General features: G+C 41.6%; 1 long non-coding RNA gene across 1 annotated transcript; it reads right to left on the bottom strand.

The window, feature by feature from the left end:
• Positions 1–11240: 11240 nt before the first annotated feature.
• LOC127643584 (uncharacterized) lies at positions 11241–12318 on the bottom strand. The gene is made up of 3 exons (XR_007970534.1): positions 12231–12318; positions 11512–11593; positions 11241–11372 (listed from the first exon to the last, which is right to left on the bottom strand). It is a non-coding gene; the product is annotated as an uncharacterized LOC127643584 (long non-coding RNA).
• Between the last annotated feature and the right edge of the window lie 1056 nt (positions 12319–13374).

The following is a 13374-nucleotide window of genomic DNA, read 5'->3' as shown; positions in this document are numbered from 1 at the left end:
CCTTCACTGCTTTATTCTCAATAAAGCAGTTTTTCATCATTGTGACTGTCTCTACTTGTGTGTGTGTGTGTGTCGGGTTACAGTGGAACAACTATATTTGTTCATATGTGGCAACACCTCTAAACCACACCAGGGCGTGATCTGAGACTATGGAATATTTTTATTTAATCATTCAGTTAATCCATTTCTGATCATATAAATTAATATGTATGCAATATGCAATTATCTAAAATTGATAAAATTTAATGATAATGTGTAATCAATGTACTATGAATAACTGCATTATGAATGTTATATATTTAATCATTTGTTTATTGATTTAATTTTCTATAGAGAATTGCAGCCCCTCTCTCTATCTCTCTGTATGACCCTTTCTGTGAATGACCCAGAAAAGATGTGTGTTTTGATACTAAAGGGATGATCTAATGTTTTAATTAGAACAGAGCCAGGCACTGTCTGGTTCCTGCCTGAAAGAGGCAGAGGATGTATGTGTGTTATGGATATATTAGTGCTTGAAACGAGATGAAACTAATGTATGTGTACACATTTCCCATCTTCCAGGAATGTGTGTAACCAATGACTGTAATAAGGGAAATAATTTAATATACTAATCAAATTGATGCAGAAGGTAATGATTGTTAGTTAATATAAAATATGTAACCTTATGAAGTAATTACAGTGTGTTTTGTGCATATGAAAATAATAGTCATGCTTTTGCCACTATTGAAGCAAGTTCAGGATGACCAGCTAGAAGGGAGATGATGATGAAAAAACTAGGGGGGCATAAGATGATTTTATTGGATGAAGGGGGCATCACTCAAAGAGATAAGGGGGAACAGAAACTATATAAAAAATGCATGATTCTGAAGTGTAATTTTAGATGCTCCATGGAACACCTCGGCTTTGTTACTTTGTAATAAAAGTCTATTTTTTGAATCAGAACTTTAAGCCTCTGAGAAATCTTTGACTCAAATGTGCTTCAATTGCTGTTTTGGGAAATCTGCCACGACAAGACTAAAATGTCTCAACGACTGATGAAATGAGGGACTTAGATATAAAAAAAAAACTTATGGACTGATGAAATTTTTTTATAGTCCCTACCAGATGGGTTTAAAAGTCTCAAAATATCTGTAAGACCAAGATTTTTACACATCCTGTGAAGCGTCATTGTTTCTCTAGGGGGCTTGCACACTTTTGCTTCATTATGATCAAGGACTGAGTCCATAAAAAGTTTCCTCCCAATATTATATCATGAGAGGTGCCAGCGGCTTGCAATATCTCTTCAAGATCTATAAAAAAGCCTTGATCATCAATGTTGGTGCATAAATATTAGCCAAAAAAATATTTGGTCCCTGAATTTCAGCTAAAACAATAATGCCTCTTCCTAATTTATCTTTACTCTGTTTGAGACATTTGAATGGTAGATGTTTACTAATCAGTGTAATGACTACCCTGCTCTTACTCGAGCCAGCACTATAAAAAAAATGCCCACCCATATCTTTCCAAAAAAATTCAGCTTTCTGTGGAGAAAGGTGCGTTTCTTGAAGAAACGCTATATCATATTTTTTATGCTTAAGAAGAGAAATAACCTTCCTCCTTATATGGGGTGCCCCAACCCATTCACATTCCATGTGGAGAGAGACAATTCACTTGACATTTTGACATATAAGAAAAAATAGATCATGTGTCAAAGATAAGATTATAAAGACCACATTCCAACATTAGTGTAACAATCAAACCCCAAACATCCCTTAGAACAAAAAAAGAAAGAAAAAAATTACAGCACTAACTGCCGTCCATCCCTCCAAACTTAAACAGTCCATGTATGCCTACGAGAACCCCCGCTACAACTTTACCGTAGGATTGCTTAAGTCTGGTGTCTTTATACACATTTTGTGAGACAGAATTACACATAAAAATTTCATCTATAAAACAAACTCTGGCCAATGGGCAGAATATACACAAAGAGCATGTAGATTCATCCATAAAACTGTCCTGAAGGTATGTTATTCTACAAAATAAACTCCAGCTGCTAGGCGGAATCAGCACAAAAATAATGCACAGTTTCTTCAAACAGTCAAATGAATGTTCAGTGAGCCGGTCCATTCTGCAACATCATGAGTACAAGTAAATTACTTACTCACCCCAATGACTTACTCCACAAGAAATAAACTCCTGCCGACTGGCAGCACCAGCACAAAAAAAACGTGCAGGTTTCTCAAACTGTTAAATGGATGTTCAGTGAGCTGGCCCATTCTTCTGTAATGTGATTGTAAGCAAATGATTTTCAGCTTATGGCCTGCATGTTGAGCAGACTCAGAAAGAGCCTGTCCAGGAATGCCACCATATTCTGTCCCTCCACTCCTTCCGGGACTCCCATGATACAGACGTTATTCCACTGGCTATGGTTTTCCAGGTCCTCCAACTTCTCCCAGAAACGCTCCAAATCCACCTTGGTTGCTAGCGGAATAACAGATAATTCCCTCTCTGATGACGCCAGATAATTTATCAGTTTCTCGGCATTCCCCACTCTTGTGATCACATCAGTAAATTTCGCCTCCATGCCAGTAATTGATCGATGTATCCCAGCAAGATCCTCCAAGTCAGCAATGACCTTCGTCAGCATTGCCGACATGTTCAACATCTCTCGACGCATTTCCCGCAACTCTCCATACAAATCAACTCCCTGGTCCACGGCCTGCACAGGGGTGTCAGCCCAAGCACATAAATGTCTTTTAATGTCTCCAGAGCCAGACGATTTTTAATTTTGTGAAATATTGTCCTTCTAGAACAGCTATTGAACAGAGGGTATTGAATCTCACCGGTTATGTAATCAAACGTTATTAAAACTAGCAAAGTGCATAGAGCCGTTCACATGTCCGATCCTCGCATGGCATCACGTGACTCACCTACATCATTCTTTTAGTCCTGAGGAATGTGTATTACATGGTTGTTTCCCGTAATTTGGGGTAAAAGGAATTCAGAGCCCCAACAGAACTGTTGTCCTTTGCCCCTTTAGCTCTATTCTGCAGTGTTTTTTTTAAAGATGCCTCTCAGTGGATTGTGAGGGGGGTTATTACACTCTCTGACCTGTATGAGAGTGGATTGATGAGATCTTTTGAAAATTTGGTTAAACATTTTGGGATTCACAAATCTCAGTTTTATAGGTGTTTAGAGCTGCGCCACATGCTCTGTATTGTTTTTGGGAGTAGCACACACACCCCTAAAGCAGCAGATACTCTGGGAGAGGTGATTACTGCTTTTGGAAAAGGTCATGAGGCATCAGTGCATTACTCCCTGCTAATTCAGAGTCTGGGGGACTGAGCTTCAACTTCTCTCGATAGATTATGGGAGAAACATTACAATTTTGTATTGGAGGAGGGAGTGTGGGCTAGGCTTCAAGGGTTTGCCTTATGCAATTCAAGACATTAAATAGATTCTATTGGACCCCCTCTAGATTGTATAGGCTTGATCTTAAAGACACACCCACCTGCTGGTGATTAATATCAGAAGATGGAGACACAACCCATGTTTTTTGGGGGTGTGTTAAGATTCAAGAATTTGGTTGAAAGCTCATAGTTGTATGTGTGTGTGGCAGTGGGGGCGTGGTCAAGCGCCCATCCGGAGAGAAAGTAGTAAGGGCACTTACACCTGAGCTAAACTATGTCTAACACCTGTCTCTAATTCCAGTGAGCTTGGGGAGAGTGGCATACAAACCGCCACGCCACCGCCAGAAAGAGAGAGAACGACATGAGTGACCAGTGACTGGCGTTTCTTATTAAATGTTTATACGTTCTGTTAAGCTGAAGTCTCAGAGAAGTTTATACTGACAAAGTCTGTGGGACACTGATCTGATTGAACTGAGAAAAGCTCTTAGAAGAGTGCTGCAGAGTGTTGAAGGCAGAGAAATAAAGAGCCTTACTTGACTGCATCATTGCTCACAGGCCGCAACCCTGGACAACCACAGTCCTCTGTCCCCACCAACGCTCCTGAAGATGTAGACAGAAGATGACGCGGAGGCTTTCTTCGATTTGTTCGAGCAGACCGCTGAGATCTGGAGCTGGCCACGGGACCAGTGGGCGGCCCGGCTCCTTCCGCTCAAGCCCAGCTTGCTGCTCAACAACTGCCGGCGTCTAACCTCCTGGCCTATGCTGACCTGAAAAAGGCCATCCTACAGCAGGTGGGTCGGAATCTGGAGCAGTACCGGCAGCTCTTCTGGTCCCTGAAGCTGGGGAGGTCCGACCACCCGTTTGCCTTCTCCCAACCACTCCGAGATGCGTGCCGGAAATGGCTGCTGGCGGGGAACCGCGATGTCATGGGAGTAGTCGATGAGGTGGTACTGGAGCAGCTAATCCTTCGTCTGCCAAAGGGAATGGCAGAGTGGGTCCAGTGCTACTGCCCGGCATCACTGGAGGAAGCTGTCCAGCTTGCAGAAGACCATATGGCGGCGTACCCGAGGGCAGAAGAGCCCTCTTCTTCTCTCTATCTCTCTTCCCCCTCCCCCTGTGTGTTCCCCCCGCACCTCTCACTATGCACTCTCCCCAGGGCCTGTTCCTGCCCCTAGGAGGTGAGGAGCTCCGCCACCATGGCCAGTTCCCCGCACAAGTTTCCCCACCCTACAGCGCACCATCGCTCTCCCACTCAAGTCGAAGTGTCTGCTGATTCAGGAGCAGGTGTGGCGTCTGGGCCAGCCTGCTGGAGTTGCGGGGATCCGGGGCAATTCCAGGATCAATGCCCTATGAGCTGGCGCCTCGCAGGCTGCCCCCGACCGAGCCGGAGTGTACCGAATCCACGTCATGATGATGTGCGGGGGAGAGGCTGCAGTCCCTCCTCTCCTCAGGGGAGTTCCCGAAGGGGATTTCCCTCTGGAGAAGTCACAAGACGAAACCCTCAAGCATGCCTTTGACCAAGTAAGAGTGATTGATGGTCAACAACCCGAATGTCACACTTTCATATTCCTATTTTACAATTATAAACGAGCGGTTTTATAGAGTGAGGACACTATGGGGACATTCAGGACATTCATATGAAGGAAGATACAACCCAGCTCTTTATATCACTATAATCTGATGGCAGGTCACCTAGAGGAAAACACTGAACCGCTTAATAGTTTAATAAACGCTTAAGGTGGTGTATGCCGGGAATGTCAGTTTGTGAACCCACCGGCCACCCCAATAGCGCCATTGCACCCTCTTCCGCTAATTGAGGTCCCCTTTGAATGAATTGCCATGGACCTCGTTTGGCCAATTGAGCAGTCAGCACGCACACATCGCTTTGTATTAGTCAGAAAGCAGTGCCTCTGAGCAACATCTCAGCATGTAGTGTTGAAGAGGCACTCTTCAAAATAATCTCCCAGGTGGGGATTCTGAATGAAATCCTCACCAACCAGGGCACAGCCTTTATGTCATGTACACTATGTGAGCTTTATGAACTATTGGGTATTAAATCGATTTGCACTAGCGTTTACCATCCGCAGACAGATGGCCTGGTGGAGCAATTTAATAAAACCCTTAAGAACATGATTCGTATATTTGTGCATGATGATGCTAGAAATTGGGATAAATGGCTTGACCCCCTGTTATTTGTAGTGCATGAGGTCCCTTAAGCCTCCACGGGATTTTCCCTATTCGATCTGATGTATTGACGGTGCCTGCGCAGGGTGCTTGACGACATCCACAAAGCTTGGGAGGAGGGGCCTTCAAATAGCAAGAATGAAATTCAGTACATTCTTGATCTTAGAGCAAACCTCCACACACTGGGGAAACTAACACAGGAGAATTTGCTCCAAGCTCAAGAACAACAGAGCCGGCTGTATAACAGGGGAACTTGGCTGCCAGAATTTGCTCCGGGAGATAAGGTACCAATACGAGCTCCAAATTACTCTCCAAGTGGCAAGGTCCATTTGAGGTCACACAACGAGTTTTATGAGGTAAAGCTAACCGAAAGCTAACGGCGCATGTCAGATTTATCACCTCAACCTCCTGAAATTATGGAAGGAGGCTATCCCTGTGACGTTGGCTGCGGTAGTTCCAGAAAGGGCGGAGCTCGGCTTGGAGGTAAACACAAAGCCTAATCATAACACTCCGATCACTTGCGGAGATCACCTCTCACCATATCAGCTCGCAGGGGTTGCCGAGTTGCAACAAGAATTTGCAGATGTGTTCTCCCCTCTAATGTGTCGTACCAACCTCATCCAGCACCACATCGAGACCAAACCGGGAGTGGTGGTACGTAGCCATCCCTATCACTTGCCCGAGCACAAAAAGAAAATAGTTGGGAAGAATTGGATGCAATGCTTGATATAGCGATAATGGATGAATCCCACATCGATTGGTCCAGTCTGGTTGTTCTAGTTCCTAAGAGGGACGGGTCTGTGTGGATTATAGAAAAGTCATGATGAGTTGCTCGATCGGTTAGGTACTGCTTGATTTTATTCGACATTGGATTTGACTAAGGGTTATTGGCAGATCCCCTTGATACCAATTTCCCATGAAAAAACAGCTTTTTCATAAACAGAAGTTTATGTTGACAAAGTTTGTGTGACACTGATCTGATTAAACTGAGAAAAGCTTTAAGAAGAGTGCATGCAGAGTGTTGAGAAATAAAGAGCCTTACTTGATCGTTGCATCATTGCTCTTCATCTACTCCCTTCCTTCTCCGAATGTGGAGTTCTTACAGTGTGACATTTTGGCATTCAGATTTTAATTTGCCCCAAACTCTATATTTTGGGTGATTGGCAGTCATAATTTTGGGGGATAAATTCGGTTATGACCAGTATCGTGATTGGCAGAAGTTTTTTTAAGAGGATGGAAGTCTGACGGAGCGCTATCATTTCCGACTGCTTTCTCCACCAGCCAGACGAGAATCAGCAGCCGTACCGCCCACAAACAGAGTGAGGAAACGGCCTCCTGTCATCACCCGAGCCTCAAGGAACCGAGTCGGATTTAATGGACGGATCAACCTGCGTCCTCACGCGATCCAAGTAAGAGGTTAACGTCTGGGCAGAGATAGAATATTATAGTGTTATTCTTGTGTATCAAGGTTATTTCTTGTGCAGTTTATGGACCGCCGAGTCCACTCATTGTTGCTAATAATACTCAAGGTATTAATGTAATGTAAATAATATTTGCTGTATTGTAATCCAATCACATTGGACTGTTGTGTATTAACGCAATCACGGATGAGATCGGCGAGAGTAGCCGGTTAATGGCGTCTGCCCATTTACCGCGTGTCTCCGCTTGTACGATAATTTGGGGACAAAGCTGAGCTGAACACCAAATGTTTGTGTGGGGTCACGTGTGTCTGCAGTTAGTACGACAGAAAGAGTGGACATAAAGTGGCGGTGCTGAAGCCGATTTCGCTATCGTGGGAGAGAAGTGAACGTTACAAGTGAACGGTTCGTTACCGCCACTTTATTCTCTCTTTCTGTCATACTAACTGCACACACACGTGACCCCACACAAACATTTGGCTAGCAGATAACTTGGTGATAAAGCTCAGCTTTGTCCCCAAGTTATCGTACAAGCGAAGACACGTGGTAAATGGGCAGACGCCATTAACCGGCTTCTCTCCGCCCACATTCGCGGCCATATTCTCTGTCCAGAAATCTCACGTAACGTACTCTCCACGAGAGTCACGTCCGCTATTTTGTGCCTGTTACAAACCTTCCTAATGTGTTATAGGCTTATTTTCGTTAGCATATCTAATCATGTCACTGTTTAGTTTGTAGTTGGAAGTTTATTGACTGCATTGCATTGATTATTAATTTATATTACTGGATCAATGGACTTTGTTACATTTCAAAGCGAAGTGTTTTGGCTTGTTAGCATACACCTGTGTCAAGGGCTGGCAGGGGATGCCAGTGCTCGGATTCAAGCCTTCATTTTTTCCTTTTGAATATTGATGTTTTCTGGACATCGATTTTCCTAAGAGAACAATCTAATATTGAGACTGTTATACTGTCCGATTTTTAGTCCCTGATTCCAGGGTGGTGCCCCGTCAATATTAATCCTTATTAATATTCTAATGATTTTGATAATTGTCAATTATCTTTGATGATTGTTGAATTTGAAGGAACAATGAGTTAGTGTTAATTCTAATTAATGTTCCATTCATTTTAATAATTGATGATTATCTTTGATTATAATTAATATTCTGTTGAATTTGATAATTAATGGTTGTCTTTGATGACTGTTGATTTAAATGAATAAAAGTTAACAATGATTCTAATCAGTATTTTATTGATTTTAATAATTGATCATTATCTATGCTAATGATTAATTATTGCTAATAACAGAGAGAAGTTTAGTTTAAATATGTATATTTATTATATATATATGTGTGTGTGTGTGTGTGTGTGTGTGTGTGTGTGTGTGTGTGTGTGTGTGTGTGTGTGTGTGTGTGTGTGTGTGTTATTATATGGGACCACAGAGGTAATCGTTAGGGGTTGGAGGAATATGAGTGGAGGGTTAAAAGTTAAATGTTGATTCGATGTGTATGTGTTGTTTTTCTCTGTTGTGTATTTTTTAATCAATAAAACGTTTTTATTGGAAGAAAAACAATGTCGCCTTTCAGAACAGGACAGAGCTGCACTTAAAGGGATAGTTCACCCAAAAATGATAATTCTCTTATCTATTACTCACAATCATGCCGTCTCAAGCTCGTATGACTTGCGTTCCTATACATAACACAAATTAAGATAATTTGAAGGATGTATTTTCTTGTCCATACAACGTAATCACTGGGGTCTAAACATTTTTAGCTCCAAAACGGACATGAATTCCTTCAAAAAAATCTTTGTTTGTGTTTTTGGTGATGGGAGCATGGCTGAGCAATGTCTGTGGAGAGCGAGGCCAGGGAGTGAGTACGGTAAGGATTGACACCTTTGGGAATCACCTCTAACAGCAGTTTTGTGTTTGCAGTGAGAAGGGAGAGGGATTTAAAGGGTAATCCAGACTGCCGGAGGGGGGAAGAGAGAGCCAAGCCTGAGTACAAGAACCTTGTCACAGTGTTCCACAGAAGAAAGAAAGTCATACAACTTTGAGACAGCATAAGTGTGAATAAACGATGAGAGTTATAATTTTTGGGTGAACTATTTAAATGTTTTCCCAATTCATGTGGAAAGATAGGAAAGATCCTTTGAATATAACATTTTAGATATACATTATATGTCCAAGACAGGTGTTCCAGTGATAATTTTGACAATTTTCAAGGGGATAGGCTCCACATGTCAAGGGTCGAAATTATCACTGGAACACCTCTCTTGGACATCAAACCATATATTCCAGACTACAATTCTTCTAAAACAAAGACAGACAATACAGATAGTGAACACAAACTAATAACAACATGCACAAACCCTCTGATTTCCCAGGAGATGGAGCTAGATGAAGAACCAGAAATCTTACAGACATCATTTGAGCCATTTTCGCAGCTTTGCCCAAAAACAAGTCCAGACCGTGACTCAGATTTCTCTTGGTCACAGAGGTCTGGATCCAGAGATTTGACTCATGTGCCAGCAGAGGTGAAAAATTATCTCAAACAAGGGCAGCCCTTCCTTGAAACTTCAGCTGTGGACAAAAACAAGGGTGCTTCTGAGTGCTGATTTACAGACACAACCTCTGCCAGTTCATCCAGGCTCAGTTATGGACAGGAGTATAACAGCACTATTACTGCCTGGGTCAGGGCACCCCCTATCAGTAACCTAGATATGTGATTTAGGGTGCTTTCACACTGGCAGTTTAGTCTGAAACGCATGAAAAGTTGGTAATGTGAAAGCTGTCATGTGGAAGCACACCATGGTCCCGAACCTGAGACTACCTGTATGAGTTCGGTTGCACTGGGAATGTGGCGTGGTTCGCATGAGTGAGAAAGCAACCTGTACTCGGGTCCGCACTTGTTCAGGAAGTCAAATAACTTGTGCATGCTTTTTTGCAGATTTAAGCATGATGACATAGTTGCACACAAAAAAAACACATACGCTCATCATGAGTGGCAGGGAAATGTTGTGGGACGCAAAAAAGGTGAGGTGCCTTTTATAAAAATAAAAAAAAACATGGAATATGTGAGTATGTGAGTGAGCATGCAACCAGCTGTGTCCTCAAAAAAAAGAACATTTGTGAGCATCAGATATAGTCTCCTTCCCCTTGACATGTACAACTGCTGAATTACAGCATGCAAAGTGCAGAGGCACAACTGTCGTTCACTCTGGTGTGCATAATGACACAAAATGAATAGCAAACACACAAATATATCGAACTGCTTTGTGCTTCTCATCATGTGCATGTTTGTGATGACGCAAATTGATGACGTAAAAGCACTGGGATTTCTACTAAGATTAGATGTAATTGCAGCCAATAAGCTTTGTTTAAATGCCTGACTGTTCTTTTTACACATTAAATTAATTTGCAAGCGTTATTGTCATTGCAGAATAAACATAAACATTAAACAGTTAAAAGAATTTAAGATTTAAAAAAATATATATATTTTGGATGCATGCGTTCACAGGAATGTATCCATTATTATTTTGGTCATTTGAATTGTACTTTTGCATACCACACAATACTGCTTTATGTACAGTGAACATCTGTTTTCTGTAAGACCATAGAGTACACCTCACTGATACATTAGTTTTTCTAGTGGAGGTAGTTGTCATTTATCTAATCAAGTTTTGATTTAATAGACAGCAAAATGCCCAAGGTTCAAGTTCTTGAAAGGACCTGACGAGGCAGTGTCAACCATCTGCTGCATTCTCTCAGCTGACCCTAGATCAGTGTAGATCAGCCACACATGTTGTCAAGACCGTCTGTTCTTCTTCACTCTGGATACAGCTGACATCACCTGCTGGTTTGGAGATGGCTTTGCAGAGTTCGTGAGAGTCAAACCCATGCCGAGTGAAGAACTCACTGATGTTGTGTGAGGTTTAGGTAAAAAACCCTGAATTTGTCTTCAATTGACAAGTTTGGCAGATAACCTATAAAACAATGTACACTTGGTTGGTTACACAGAAATGGTTCATTTGAAACTTGTAAGGTCATTTCTGCATTTACCTGTATCAATAAGACTTTTTTGAGGCATTAGTTTGTCTTCCTCCTCATTGGGCCCCAGATCCTCGATCAGAAACACCTCAAGAGGTGTATCACTTATTCTTTCCAGAGGCACCAAATCTGGAAGTGGCTCAGCTTGTAGGGTAACTGTCTCAGATACCTTGGGCTGTGTTGGGATGTGTGGCAGAGGAAGGGTCTGTTTCCTGAACCAGACTGAGATCTTCTGGTATGGCCTACTCCTCTAATTTGGTCTGCTCTTTTCTTGGTCAACCTTGCCTTCCTGGGGTACCGCTGGTCCTCTTTCTTGATATTTTAATGCTTTGTGCCCTACAGTCAAAGTTAGGAATATACAGTATTATACAGAATACTGCATTGAACTTTAGAATACCTATGCATCCGTCAGTACAACAATGTGATTAAACTGAAGCCTTGTCCATCTCAATACTATCTTTACCCATAAACCCACTTGTTGGTTGCCTTTTCCTCTGCCTCAGTCTTCCGTTTCTTTAGCAGGTCTCTGTATCTCAGCCGTAGCCGACTTCCACCTACTAAATAAACAAACCACTCAATCCTTTTGCTATTTGTCTGCTATCAGGTATTGCAGTAAAACATTTAAATAGAACCAAATAAAAGAATACAGCATTGTCTTTTTCAGTCATACATGTATCTAACAGGTGCTCAGAGGAAGGTTTGAATTGCTGTTTTCTCAGAAGAATGGTAGATGTGCTGACATATGAATAGAATCACACCCTGTTTATTGCAACAATGTCCTAAAGTCATACAAATATCTCTCATCAAAGCCATATAAACAAGCACAACAAAATGACTTTAATTAGAATTCCAACAGAACGAAGTAATACATATGAAAGGTAGCAGACTTCAGCCATCAAGCTGTTTTCATAGTGATTAATTTCTAAATCTTTGATTGATTCAAAAGTCATATTTGACTCATGAAGATCAGAAGCTTTTAATTCAGATGGTATGTTCTCATTCTCCAATGTCTCTTCCATTTTATTGGCCTATAACATGAAATAGAATATTGAAATGATAGGACAGAAAGAAATTGAGCCCATTCACTTTTCTTGCCCTTAAGAGAATAGTTATAGTTAAACATTACCATAGTGCTGGGAGAGTTGTTGCAGTTGTGCTCTTATCATATTTGCAAAAAAATGGCACAATACTCACAGAAGAAAGTAAAAAAGTGGTCATGCTACTTGTCACGAACGCCGAGATAGGCACCTCCTCAACCGGCCATCGGATATCTGAATCACCCGAATATTGACTCTGACACTACAATTCCCATAAACCCACATACCAGGTCTAATTGCACTACAGCTGTTCCCTATCTCTGCCTCTCTATTTAAACCCTGCCCGTTGTTTCACTCATTGCAAAGTCTTGTTTGCCCCGGCTACATTTCCGATCCAACCTTGCCCTGTTTATCTGACCACGTTTGTTTGCCACCTGCCTTCATTGAACTCTCGCCTGTCACTCGTATATTGTTGTTTGCTGCCTGCCCTAATCTTCTGCCTGTTTGACATCGACTCTGCCTGCCTACGTTTACCCTGTTTGCCTGTTGTTTGACCCTCGCCTGTTATAACCAGCGATTCTCAATAAACTGCTTATGGATCCCAACTTACCTGAGTCTTCGTTACACTACTGGTTCTCAGACCTGATGGCACATGTGTTTTGATATATTTGTGTGGGTTTATGTGACTGTTTGTCTGCTATCAGGAGAGTTGAGAGCCAATAGACAAAACATGTAGTCAAAAGATCTGTAAAAAAAAAAAAATTGTAATGCTTAACAAATAAAGGTCAACATTAAGTTTAAATTAGGTCAGCAGGTGTAGATTGGCAAAGACTAGAAATTTTATTATGGTATATAAAATCCTGAACTATCTCCATATGAAAAGCTAACTTTAACTATGTTAAGTAACTTATAACATAGCAGCTGGGCAAGGTATTTCTGATGAAATGTAGCCTAAATAAGCCTAAGACTATGATCTGCATGCATAATCATGCATCCAGCACACTTCCTTTATTGACATAAATGAACCCACAAACTCGGTCTCTTGTATTTTATAGACACACTACAGTACAATACAGTACTGTTAAAATAAATAAAGCTGTATTTTTTAATTGATACAAAACACACACGCACAGAATCTGACATTAAATGAATTTTTGTCTTCTATATTTCCATGTAATTTGAATACCCAAAATAAAAGCAAGATGCCTGCCCTCTCAAAACAGTCAACCAACCATTTTATCTATGCTGCTCATATTCTGGGTGTGTACACAAACTTCTCGAAACACATTGAGGTCTGCTGT

This window comes from Xyrauchen texanus, chromosome 5 (genome assembly GCF_025860055.1).
Source record: "Xyrauchen texanus isolate HMW12.3.18 chromosome 5, RBS_HiC_50CHRs, whole genome shotgun sequence".
Classification (NCBI taxonomy): Eukaryota; Metazoa; Chordata; class Actinopteri; order Cypriniformes; family Catostomidae; genus Xyrauchen; species Xyrauchen texanus.
The sequence above is the reverse complement of the archived record's forward strand: the minus strand, read 5'-3'. Positions and strand labels throughout refer to the sequence as shown.